Source organism: Pipistrellus hanaki (genome assembly GCF_964339955.1).
Source record: "Pipistrellus hanaki genome assembly, chromosome: 4".
Classification (NCBI taxonomy): Eukaryota; Metazoa; Chordata; class Mammalia; order Chiroptera; family Vespertilionidae; genus Pipistrellus; species Pipistrellus hanaki.
Genome location: NC_140506.1, coordinates 33,639,318 through 33,652,392, shown reverse-complemented (window position 1 = coordinate 33,652,392; position 13,075 = coordinate 33,639,318). Strand labels below are relative to the sequence as shown.

The window sequence follows — 13,075 nt, the reverse complement described above, 5'->3', positions numbered from 1 at the left end:
CAACACCTGGTAGAGCTGGCTGTCAAACTGTTTTTGACAGAAGAGACCCAGGTGTTGATCACTTAAAATAGAAAATAAAAGAACAAAGAAACAAGCCTAGGCAGAAAAAAAAAAAAAAAAAAAAAAGGCATGCACCATTAAGGCACTGGCTTGGTTCCGAGAGAGATTCCTGAGCTAAAGAAGACCTCTTTTACTGGAATGGAAAAATATAGGGCCAGGAAATTGCTCAGAGGTCTTCTGTCTTTTCCTGTGCCCATTCAGAAGCACAGTGTGTTGGCTAATGTTTTGGATCCGAATATCGGTTTTTGAAATAGCCTGGTTGTGTCCTTGGAAAGGGAGAAGGTTGGGTAGAATATTGTGTGTGGTGGGGATGGAAGAGAGAGGATGTTGGAAGGAGCATTTAGATACTCCTTGGATCCAAAGTGCTTCCTGGGGCCTCACAGACAGTTGCAGAAATGAACTGAGAGGTTAGGCAGTTGGTCAGGGCGTAAGGAGCCTCCAAGTTTCCTGAACTTCTCCAAAGTAGAGCCACGTCTGACCCCTCTGGACACAGGCCAACTCTGCATGTTCACCTTGATGCTGGGTTCAAACACACCTATTTTTCAGGTGCATTAGCTGAGCCTCAATATTTCTACATTTATCAAGCAATCACTTCCTGGGAGATGCTGTGTTAGGCACTGGGAATATATGAGGGAACAAAAGGCAATGTAGGAAGGAGAGAGATTAGGGAGTGCTGGGTGGGAGGAAGCAGGGTTAGGGTGGCCCCACTGAAAAGGTGATATTGAGCAAAAACTTGAAGGAAGCAAAGAAGAGAGCCATGTAAGTATCTTGGGGAAGAGCTATGCAAACAGAAAGAACAGTGGGTGTAAAGGACCTGAGGAGCCCAATGCCTGGTGTGTGTATGAAACCACGAAAGGCCAGAGGGATTGGAGTAGAGTAAGCAAGGGAGCTTGTGGTCGGGTTTGAGGTTAGAGAGGTAACTATCTCACGGAAAGCCTGTAGGCTAGTGAGTGGGTGGACATTGGTTTTACTCTAAAATAGAAAATTGTTTGAGGGTTTTAGGCAGGGGAGTGACAAGATACAACTTACATTTTAATGAAGTCAGTTTGACTATTCTGTTGAGTAGGCTAAGAGAAGCCAAGGGTGGAAGTAAGGAAAAGAAGTAGGAGGCTATTAGGAAGTGATTTTCTTCCTATTTCAGAGAAAAGCCAAAATTCCTGGAAGAAGGTTGTTGTAGCTTGGACCAAGGTAGGGGCAATGAGGTGGTAAAAAATGGTTGGATTCTAGATAGACAATGGAAACAGAACCCATTGCTAATGGATATACTGGTGCAGTCACTCAGGTGCCCCATTAAGTATGTAAGTGAGCTGTGAAGGAATGATGATGAGGGGTGTTCCCTCTCCATTCAAGAGTAGTAAAGGAAGAAGAGCCAGGATTCTTGTTGGTTCTTTTTCCCTTGCCCCTTCTGTTAATTGAGGGCCTATTATGTGCCAGGCACTGTGCTGGGAGACAATAGTGGATGTGAACTAACAGGCTTGCTGCCCTCATGGAGCAAACAGTCTACAAAGGGAGCCAGACATTAAGTAATTAACCACACAAGTAAATGTAAAATGAGCACTCTGGTACACACTGAGTGTCAAAATTGGTATATCTGCCCTGGTCAGGAGGTGCTGAGGAAGGGACACTTGAGTTCAGGGATCTGAATAAATAGGTGTCAACCAGGGAAAGAAGGCGGAGAGAGAGGAGTAGTGTTTTAGGCAATGGGAATGGCATGTCTGGAGGTTCTGAGGGAGGGGGAGCATAGTATGGATGAGGAACTGAAAGAAGGCCATATGAGTAAAATGCAGAAAGCTTGGAGGACATGGGCAAGATGCAGCTGGAGAAATGGATGGACAGTCAGACCGTGTCGGGCTTGTGGGCCATGTTTAGATTTTGAACTTCACCCTGACATCCCTGAGAAAATATTGGAGGCCTCCAGGCAGGGGGATGACATGGTCACACGTGCTGGTTGAGAAGCTCACTACGCTGCTTTGAAGAGAAAAGATCGCAGCAGTGCAGTAAGAGTGCGATGTGGAAGACCGCTGATGAGACAAATGCAGCAGCTCAGGTGAGATCACGGTTGCATGGAGCGTAGAGTTGGTGAGGATGAACGTAGAGATCTAAGATGTACTTAGCAAGTATAAGTTGGTTTGGGATTGGTCATGAGTGTTGATGAGTTCAAAAATAATTGCTTGTGTTTTGTTTATATTGCTTATATTCAATCAAGCCACAGAAGTTTGACAATTTATTTTTTGACAAATCTTTAAAATAAGATTTACTGTAGGATTATTTAGTTGGAGTCCAGCCTTACTGAAAACAGGAGGTGGGATAGATGACCACCCCAAGTCCTCTCCAGCTCCATGGCCTGGTTGTATAATAAATTGATGGAATCCTTCATAAAAAACAATCTTTACACCAGGGTTGTTCAATAGATACATAATATCGTGCAAGCCTTAAGTGTAATTTTATGTTTTCCACTAGTTATATTACAAAAGTAAAAAAGTAAAAAGAAACTGGTGAGCTTAATTTGAATAATCCATTTTATTTAACCCAATAAATAAAAAGATTGTTTAAACATGTAATTTAATACAATAATTGTTAATGAGGTATTTTACTTTTTAAGTAACTTTTTAAAACCCAGTGTGCCTTTTACATGCACAGCATGTCTCAATTCAGATCAGCCATATCTGATGTGCTCAAAGCTACATGTAGCTAGTGAGTACTAAATTGGACAGCACACCTCTAAACCATCAAAGCAGCCATGTACAAAGCACTGGAAATATAGGCCCTTTTTTATATTGAAAGATAAGTATACTTTTTATATTAAAAGATAAGTATACTTTAAATAGAACCTCTTAAATCAGAATGTTTGACCTCTCACCAAGAATTAGAGAGTAGGTATTCATTCTCACTCCCAAAGGAAGATAATTGTTAATATCCAGATAAAATAGTGTCTACAAAGAGAGAGAACAGGACTCAGTCTGAGAATCCTTCCTTTTGCATTTTCATCAGCCTAAGGAGTACTGGGTTTAGGGTACCAACATATGGCACAAATGTTAATTTGAAGGAAAATTTGGTGCACTCAGCATGTTAAACCCTTCTTCTTTCGATACATGTTACTTGGCTTCAGTAGTGGCAATACAGTGCCAGGTTTTCTTTAATGTCAGGCATTTTAAGAAATGGTTTCTCTGAATTTAAAATTATACACACAAAAAATAAATGGAAATGCTAAGATGTTTCTAAATAAAATAAATTTGACCCCTGGGAGGGGGATAATGAGGCAATATCATAGATTGTTGGTTGAGGTTAAAAAATCAACAGAATGCTATATTAGTTTCTAGTCAACATATTGTAATTCCATAGTGCATTAACCAGATTATCTGCAAAGAATATTCAAAAGCCTTGACAATTTTCCTTGAGGACTCTTTCTGTCTGTTGATAGAACTCACCTATGCTACCTAAGTCACATGAACAGGCAAGAATTATCTAGCAAAAACAATCTCCCCTGTGTCTCAGCATGCTACAGCCTTCCACCATTCTCATGATCAAAATGGTCTGGTAGTAAAACATGGTGAGCTTGGAGCTCTAGACTTGTTCTTACTAAGTTTCCTTTGACCACTTCAGTTTATCAAGTTCACTCCAAGTTTGAGCTTGACTCTCAACTTCATTGGCTCATTGTTGTCCACATGCTCTTGGGTTTCCTTTCTGAGTCATCATACATATCACAGATAAAGTGCTTGTTTCAAGATTGCTCTGTCTCTGCTTATGAGTCTGGGTTCAGATTTCTAGTTATTGCAAATCCTGATGAAAGGGAAAGATTGAATGGTGTACTTTCCAATAAGATAATAAAACAGTGCAAGGGGAGGAGGAAATAGGGAATGACACATACTGGGGCCAGTATAGAGTCAAAGTCCTTAGTGGGAAGATAATATATGCAGTAAGATTCCAGACACTTAGGCTCTAGAACTTTTAAAACTCTCATATCCTGTGATTGAAACATTAATAAAATCTGAACAAGGTGATGTCTGAAATCCTCTCCCATGTTCCAAACATTCTACAATTAATTCTCTTCATCTCATGAAGTTTATGTGGGGACTAAATGTAATAATTGTATGAAAATTTTTGAAAACGTTGAAAATTATCTCAGTATAAGTTACCACAAATATCATAAAACAATCCTTTTAATAAATCTGGGATTGTTTTTTATCCCTATTACAAAAATGTTGGCTCAATTCTAGGAGCTTATTTAATTTCAGGTGGAAAAAGTCAGTCTAAATACACTTAAAGAAATGAGTAGTTTATGTCTAAGTAAAGGTGACCTTTCTGGAAATAAATTTAGCCATATGTATTAAGACCTGAAATTTTATATCCTTTGATTTAGTAATTCTATTTCTAGAGAATCTAACCTAAGGAAATACTCAACCAAGTTTTATGTGTAAAGTTGTTTACTGTAGTATTATTTGTATATTGCATAGAGATGTATAGTAATTCTACACTAATAGAAGAGAAACATACAAATTGACCATCCCTCTGCTACGCCCACCAGCCAATCAGGAGCAAGTATGCAAATTAACCCAACAAAGATGGTGGTTAGTTTGCATACCCAGACATGGAGCAAAGACTAAAGAGGGCATAGAAGGAAACCAAGAGCTGCAGAAGAGAGTGAGGCAGCGGAGAAGGGAGGGAGCAAGGCAGTGGAGACAGGAGAGGGTGAAGCAGTGGAGAAGGGAGTGAGGTGGGCTTCACTTCCTTCTCTGCTTCGCTCAGGCCCAAGGAAGCCCTATTCTTGCAGGAATCTTTCTGCAATGGGCCTCTAGTAATATTATGAAAGAAAACATATTCATGAATGTAAAAGACTTGAAAGAAACAAACCAAAATATTAACAGTTGCTCTTGGGTGTTTTATTAATTATTTTTATTTTCTTTTTAAAACATTTTAGTATTAATTTTTTCAAGGGTAATGTGTTTCTATAATCTAAAGGTCATTAAAGATAAATTGTGTAGAGTAGGTCCCCTTAATCTAATCCTGGTGCCTACTAAATTTGTCTTTTTAATTACTTCTTGATCAATAACAGTCAGCTTTTCTCAACTGCTTTCATGATTTTCTTCTTGTTCTTCCACTCACCATGACACCATGTAGGCTTTATATTGCATCTGTCATTTGCCAGCAGCCTAGATAGCACCCAAAGAGCTGAGTTACCTGTCAGTTTAAGGGTGTCTACATACAGTGTTCATACCTTCCTTAGTTATCCCACACAGTCTTTCTTCACATGAAGTTCACTTGAATTGGTCCAGGAATTGATCCTTCTAGAACAAGATATATCAAGCAACATTCTTAAAGTGTGACTTGCTTGATTCTCCCTAAGAAGTTCTTGGGCAGGAACATTCTCCACTCACATTGAATTTCCCATTAGACCATAGATAATAACTTTTCATTCTGAAAACCTAAAACTTTTAGGAATTATAAGCAATTCCCTAAACTTTAGATTGAATTGTCTATAGTTGTTACTACCAAATGGATCTGAGTTACCTCTTACTAGGTGATACCCTTAGTAGAAAGGGGTTTTGTTATTTATTCATTCCATTTTTCACTCATATGGATGAGTGCCTTCTTAAATTAGCCTCACTACTTCTTCACTCAGCACAAATTAACATGAAAACTTGAAGAGGCCATTTCCCAAATATCCCATTAAATAATATTATTAAATGCATCCTTTTATAAGAAACTCAGAGAAGGTTAATAATATAACACAATCAGCCTATTGCTGGTAACATGGGAGGGTGGGTGAAAGAGAGAAGTGGGGAGAGAGTGAGAGAGAGAAAGGAGAAGGAAGAGGAGGAGGAAGAGGAGGAGGAGGAGGAAGGAATAGAAAATAGGCTATTGAAAAACACTTTTGCTAACCCTTCCAAGGAAATATTCTTTACTCAGAATCTTCTAGATATAGTATCATAGCATTCAGACTCTCAGAACAGGCTCATGGATATCTTAATTGGCTTTTCCTTATCACCTCATCAATTTGTCACACAACACTAATTCAATTTAGATCCTGCTATTCTGCACACTTTTACATTGATTTGGAAAATGTCCCTCCCACTTTGGTTTTGGTCTCTATTCTTGAAATGTCATTTGCTTAGGATGATTTAGTTTCACGAATGGATTTTCCCCAGCGTGATTTGCCTTAGATGAGCCTCAGATCTTGTGTACTTCACTCCGGACATTGTTGCAAAAGAAGAGTTTGTGAGGCTGCTTCCATATTTTCTCCTAAATATATACACAGCTGACTTTTGAACGATGTTGGGGTTAAGGGTGCCAGCACCCTGGCTCTGTTCAGTTGAAACCCTCATATAACCTTTGACTCCCTCAAAAACTTGACTACTAAGAACCTACTATTGACTGAATGCTTTATTGATGACATAAACAATCAATACATATTTTGTATGTTATATGTATTATATACTGTATTCTTACAATAAAAGGAAATTAAAAGAGAGAAAATGTTATGGAGAAAATCTTAAGAAAAAAAAATACATTTACTATATTTGTTGAAAAAAGTCCACCTCTAAGTGGACCACTGTAGTTCAAGCCTGTGCTGTTAGAGGGTTAACTGAAAATATTTCTTTCTCCCTTTGTCCAAATTCTCAGAGTTTTGAAATCTTGGTTCTATTTGTATATGCTGTTTTCATACACTTTAAATATGAAATCCAGTCCAATCCTTTCCTCCATTATCATTCTCTCCAGTCATTTGAAATGGCTCAGACAGGTGCAGATTTATAGAGAGAGATTGCACACACCCACACACATATGCACATCTTCAATATGCCAGATATACTTCTACATGTTTTGTCAAAACATTTCCATTACTGGTAGTGACATGAGAATTGGGTGTCGGGTGTTACTTGAAACTATCCAAAAGGATTTTTAATTTTTTTTTTCTTTAGAATTGTTCTTGTGCATTGCTTTCTGATGGCTTTTGGTCTATTTTCCACTTTTAGTAGTTACTTTTGTGATTGATTTGTAGAAGCTCTTAGATATCAAATAATACTATCTCTTTGCTGCATGTTGCAAACATTTCTGCAGTTTGCCATTTCCTTTTTAATTTTTTTATACACAGGAATTTTCCCCCCTTATATAATCAAGCTATCCAACTTTTATACTTTCTCATTTTTTAGCCAAGCGTTTTTGAAAGGTCACATATTTAAGGCAAAGACACATGAAAGCCCTCATAGCCAGTGAGCTGGAGCTGTGGGCTTTGAATGAAGCTGATACCATATTCCCCGACCACAATGTTGAAACCACTGGGCTGGGTTTGGGTCAGGGAGAAAGGACATATACTCATCCCAGCAAGAAAAAGCCCATTTGAAACTAGAAGAATAGAAGTAGGAAGAGAGTCTCTTGGGAGGAAGGTGGTGTGCGGAGGGATAGCGATGACACTTATGTGTGTGTTTATAAGAGTCACTTATGTGACTAGAAGTTGGATGACTATTTTGTAACCTTTTCCAAGTTTCCAAGCTTTGGGCTGATTTCAGGGGATTTCTGGGGGTCAATTCCTTCCCAGACTTGGTCAGTCTGAATGATTCAGTGACTGGGGTCCCCTGGGTGCAGGGGAACCCTTTTAGTTGCCAGCAGTGTGGCAAGGAGATGCCCACAGCTATGACCAGTTCCCTGATAGATGCCACCACCATACATGCCGAGAAGTGCAAGGATCCTTCACATACTTCCTTGATTTTTACAGCAATTATGTGAAGCAAATAGGATACGCTAATATTTCTTATTCTCCTTTTTATAGGGTAGAATTAAGTAGAATTTCAAATTTAACTGACTTTCCAAGCTTACTTAGTATTGAGTTATGAAACAAGGTGAGGTGTGCAGTCCACTAGAAAGGGGGCAGTGGCTTAATGGAAGGTGTACAGGCTGAGAAGTTGGGCAGATCTGGGGTGAAATGCCAGCTCAGCCACTCATGTGCTCTTTGACCTCAGGCAAGTAACTTCCCTTCTGAGCTTCTCTTTCTCATCTGTAAAGGGAATAATGGCACCTTTCTTGCAAGATTGATGTAAGGATTAAAGATAATGCTCCATTTTCTTAACTTCTTTGATTTTGTTGGTGGGTTTTTGAGTGCCTCCTTGAAACTTGCATGGAAGGAGTGGCAAAGAAGAAATAGGAGAGCATGACGAATCCTTCACAGGACCTGGCACAGAGCAGATACTGCAAAAAATGTAACTCCTCCTCCACCCTGCCAACCTACAGACTCCTGAGGGCTGAGATGCACCTGTACGCTTTCCTCCAAAGGATCCTTAGATGGTTTATAATCCACTCTTTCAAAGCCCTTTACCATCACAACACTCAGAATGTTGCTAGCATTGAGGGATATGGTTAATTTAAAATCTCAGTTATTTACTCAGTAGGATATTGTATTCATAGGCTCAATGAGTGTTTGCAATAACTCGTATGTAAATGTAAAAGATCTTGAAAAAAGGTTATCGAAATAAAAGAGTCCAGCAATAGGCCTCAAAAGAGTGCTTAGTGTCATGGCTAAGAGTTAGCAAACTACAGGCACAAGGCCAAATCCAGTCCATAGCCTGTTTTTGTAAATAAAGTTTTATTGAAACACAGACACTTTCCATTGTTTACATGGCCACTACAACTGCTTTCATTTCAACAGCAAGGTAGAGTAGTTGCAGCAGGGACTGTATGCCTCAGAAAGCCAAAAATATGTACTCTCTGACCCTTTACAGTAAAAGATTGCCAAACCCTGGCTAAGAGCTGGTACTTCCAGACTATGTGACTTTAGACAAATCATTTATACTCATTGTTCCTCAAATTCCCTATCTATAAAATAGAGATGATAGCAGTGGACAGAGAGAATCCATGTAAAAGCCTTGCATGCATATGGTGAATCCTCAGTTAATGATAGCTGTCACAATTACTACTAATACCATTGATTTTTAGCAAAGCCCTTTGGGTGAAACACTCACCCTGAACCAGGAACAAAAACCTGATTGTTCAACCCCAGTTTCAAGGTTCCTCCCTGTGGATAGCAATAGTAGCTAGATCCTTTTCTGTCACAATCATATTTTCTTAAGGTCAGCCACTTCAATGTCATTGGCTCAGAGTCCAGGATATTATAAGTATACTCTACCTTTCTCCCACACTTAATGTAGACAATTGGATTTGTGTTATCGAATATTTTCCAATAGTTTGTGTACCCTATCTAGGAGAGTGGAAAATTGAATGAGGTGTTGTATTGGAATTAAATGTGAAAAGAACCAGCTGCTTCTTTCTAAAAATATGAGCTAGATATTCCAAAAGATGTGTACCTTCAATCAAAGTATAAGGGAAGATTTTACATTTAGTTGTTTACTTGGGGGAAAAACTTTTTAAAGAAAACCAACCTTGATAGATGGCATTGGAAGCTATTAAGAAAGCTGAAATAACAGCAGCCCCACTTTGCCTCCTAAATATAGTGGGGAATGCTTTCTCAATGTAAAGAAGAAGTCTTGTACAGCAGTGCAATCAGCACATGGAGGTGATTTCCAAGAGAGAAGTGAAAAGAAAAAAAAAATCCCACAGCTCAACCTTTCAGAAGTATCATAGTCATGCAGGAAGAAAACCGTCTTGATCCTCTTCCTCATTATTAAGCATTGTAGTCCAGGCCTCGGGGTGGGGTGAAGGCTTGGGAGGAGGGAAAGGGGTGGGGAAGGGTCTCCTGTCTAAGACTCATATGCATGCACATGATGCTAGTGGTACCCTCACCACTACCGGAGTACAGCAGGACGTGTTCAGGAACCTTCCCTTTGCGGATTAGCTGGCCTCCAAAATAGCCATTTCTGTGGGCTGTGCCTCATCAACTCAGCCTTGGCATAGAGGAGAACCTTCTCACCTCCACACTCATCACTAGTAGCCCGATGGGTAAGGCAGGGGTGAGTGCAAGTTACAGGGCTTTTTTCATCAGAATCCCTTCTATCCCATCTCGTGCCCACTCATGCCCCCTTTAGTGCATAGATCCTGTCATTTACATTCAACAGAGCTTTACTGAGCACCTTTCTAAAGTAGTTCTTAACCTTGCGTGGCCATGATAATCACCTACAGAGCTTTTAAAATACCCCAACTCCTAAGCCTCCACCCCCAGAGATCCTAATGTAATTTATCACGTGTGTGTGTGTGTGTGTGTGTGTGTGTGTGTGTGTGTCAAAGCAGAGCAGTGTGATATGTTTAAAACTTCTCAAGTGATTCTAACGCACTGACCTACTATATTCCGGTCATTCTTCTAGGAGGGTACAACAGGGAATAGCACAGGCAAGGTACTTGTCTGATCACATAGAGTTCATGGTCTAGCAGGGCAAGACAGAGAATAAATAAGCGAATGGCCAAGATATGTTATGACGGTGCTACCAGGAAAATAAAAGGTGGGGCTGTAAAAGAAAGGGCTAGAAGATGGGGAGATTTGTAACTTTAGATTGCATAACTTCAGATAGAGTGGCCAGGCCATCTCTCTCTGTAGAGTCATACTTGCCTTCTTTGCTCATGAACTCTGTTAGCACTCAGCTCTAGCAACAGCTGTGATCAGATGCCTGCTCTTTGATCACTGTTCCCTAAAACCAAGTGTCTATAGGCTGGTGAAACATGGGAGACCCTCCCTGATTGGATAGCCCAGATAACCACTGTAACCAGAAGCCACCTGACATGGTGTGCCTTATCCTCAGTGCTCTAATTTGAGAATGCCACCATCCTCTTTCCCTTTGACCTCATTGACCACCTCATTCTAAAGTGATATCCTATTGTCAGCATCATTTATTGAACAGAATTTGCTGACTTGTCATAATGATAATAGTAAAAGCATGATTGAACTATACTTAATGTGTACAGGCATAACACACACACACAAATTCAATATACATTATCTCATTTAATCCACTGCAAAGGAGGAATTATCAGCCCCATCGATTGGAAACCAAGCCTCTGAAGGTTAAGAGAGTTATGGCATGGCTTACCTTTTTAGACCTTCTAGGTCCTCTCTAACTTAGAGAATCTGTTATTTTGTGTTCTCTAGCTCATTTCCTCAATTAGGTAGCAAGCTCCCTGAGGAAAGGTACTGTATCTTATACATCTTTGCAGGAGCCTCTTCTCTCCTCACCCCATAAGCCTTGCTTGTGATGGGCAATAAACGCATCAGAGATCCACCTGTGGAGGCAGCCTTGCTGTCATTCCTGAGTCTTTGAGGATTTGAGGAAGCCTTCAAGGCCCACAGGCCTCATTAATGTTGCTCATAAGCTTGGATACTCTTTCTTTCATGTTCAAGACTGCCCAGTGGGATCCTCACCTTTGAGAGGCCCCCAAAGTAACTCAGACATTTATCAATGGTTCCTGTGGGCATTTGCCCCAAGGTCTGTCCCATTGAAAACCCAAAAGGAATAATTATTTTATGCTTTTCTTTTTTTGTTGGTTGTTTTGCTAATTAAAAAAAAATTTTTTAAAAAAAAGCACACACTGAGATTAAAACAGCAAATAAGGAAATCATTGCAATGCCTAGATTAAGGATTATTATTCCATAAGGCAGACTTTATCCATTCATCCATTGATGGACACTTAGATTGTTTCTATACCTTGGCTATTATGGAATAATGCTGTAATGAACATGACAGCACAGATATCTCTTTGAAATAATGATTTCATTTCCTTTGGATATATACCCAGAAGTGGGATTACCAGATCATATGGTAGTTCCATTTTCAATTTCTTGAGAAACCTCTATACTATTTCCCATAGTGTCTATAATTCCATGGGAATTACATAACACACACACACAAAGAATATAACAATACTTGTGAGTGTGTGTGCGCATGTATGTGTGTTTATATTTGAGACAGAGAGGAAGAAAGCAAGGGTATGAATGTTAGACCTCGCTGAAGGAAATTAATGTAGAAATTGAGAAGTTACATAACCATTTATGAATTTGGATATCCCTTCCCTGCACTGATGTCCTCGTTGATGTCCAGTTAAGTGCCTTTGGGAGAACATAAAACTGTCTAAGCAAAAGTCCTGTGATTACTTCCATTTTATATAATTAAAGCCTTAGAGGTTTATGCCTCATTGGCATTTTCTCCTCTTCCTTCTCCTTTCTTCCTTTGCCTTCCAAGGAGAAACCTGCCCTACATGGAGGCTTTGGTCTGATCTGCCTCTGCAGTTGCCCTGACTGGCTTCTGTGCGGGAGCTTGGCAGCAGATGTGTGGTCCCTTGCCAAAGCCGAGTCTTTTAACTGGACTTTGTTCCTTTCTGAGACAGGGAGCAGTGGGCACCAAGGAGTCCTAATCCCATAACCTCTTAATGCTGAAACCTCAGATCTCATGGGTTAGACCTTGGTCTCCAATCCCAGTAAATGCTCTGCTAACATGTGAATCCAACATAACACTCATAAGCGACAAAGAAACCACAGCAATAATGTTTGCTACTGCAAGTTTCTCCTCATGGAAAATTAATTCTGAATTGCCAACCAATGATTACTAGTATATTAACTTAACAGATGGAAATGCAGCCTAAATTCACATGTGCTCTTAAAGCCACTGAAAAACTGTTTTTTAAAAGCAAAAATAGCAGTGCATACTAACCAAATCCCAACCAGGCAACAGCTCTGTGCTGAGTATCTTGATGGTGATCAGTATCATGTAAGATGCAAATGGGAGATAGAAGAGGGTGGATCTCACGGGGAAGGGAGCTTATGTGCTGGTTGGAAAAACAACCTAACCATGAAATAACCAGAGTGAAATGCAGGGGAAACACTGTATTTAACCAGCGTTCTGTGAGACGATGCAATAGGATTTGAGAGAAAGGGGAGGTAATCGGGCATAAGACTGAAGGGAGAGGGGGAGGGAAGGCTTCCAGGAAGAAGCTGAATTTGAGTTCATCTTAAAGAATGGGGATGGATCAATGGAAAGAATATTCCAAAAGTAGGCCAATCTAAACAGAGGCTAAGAGGCATGAATTGAATAATGAAAGCTTGGGGTTAAGAAGACTTCTGAGAGAAGGGGACTTTGAAGGTCAA

At 39.8% G+C, this 13,075-nt stretch overlaps 1 protein-coding gene across 3 annotated transcripts in view; it reads left to right on the top strand.

The window, feature by feature from the left end:
* The window catches only part of ZNF366 (zinc finger protein 366), a 60,618-nt gene that overhangs the window by 17,654 nt on the left and 29,889 nt on the right, over nt 1-13,075 (top strand). Inside the window, exon 1 of one of the 3 annotated variants that reach the window (XM_084880898.1) lies at nt 1,897-2,107. The exons of the other annotated variants lie outside the window; for them this stretch is intronic. The gene's annotated coding sequence lies outside the window, so the exon portion shown is untranslated. Of the gene's footprint in view, nt 1-1,896; nt 2,108-13,075 lie in introns of those variants that run through there. 3 annotated transcript variants of the gene reach the window in all.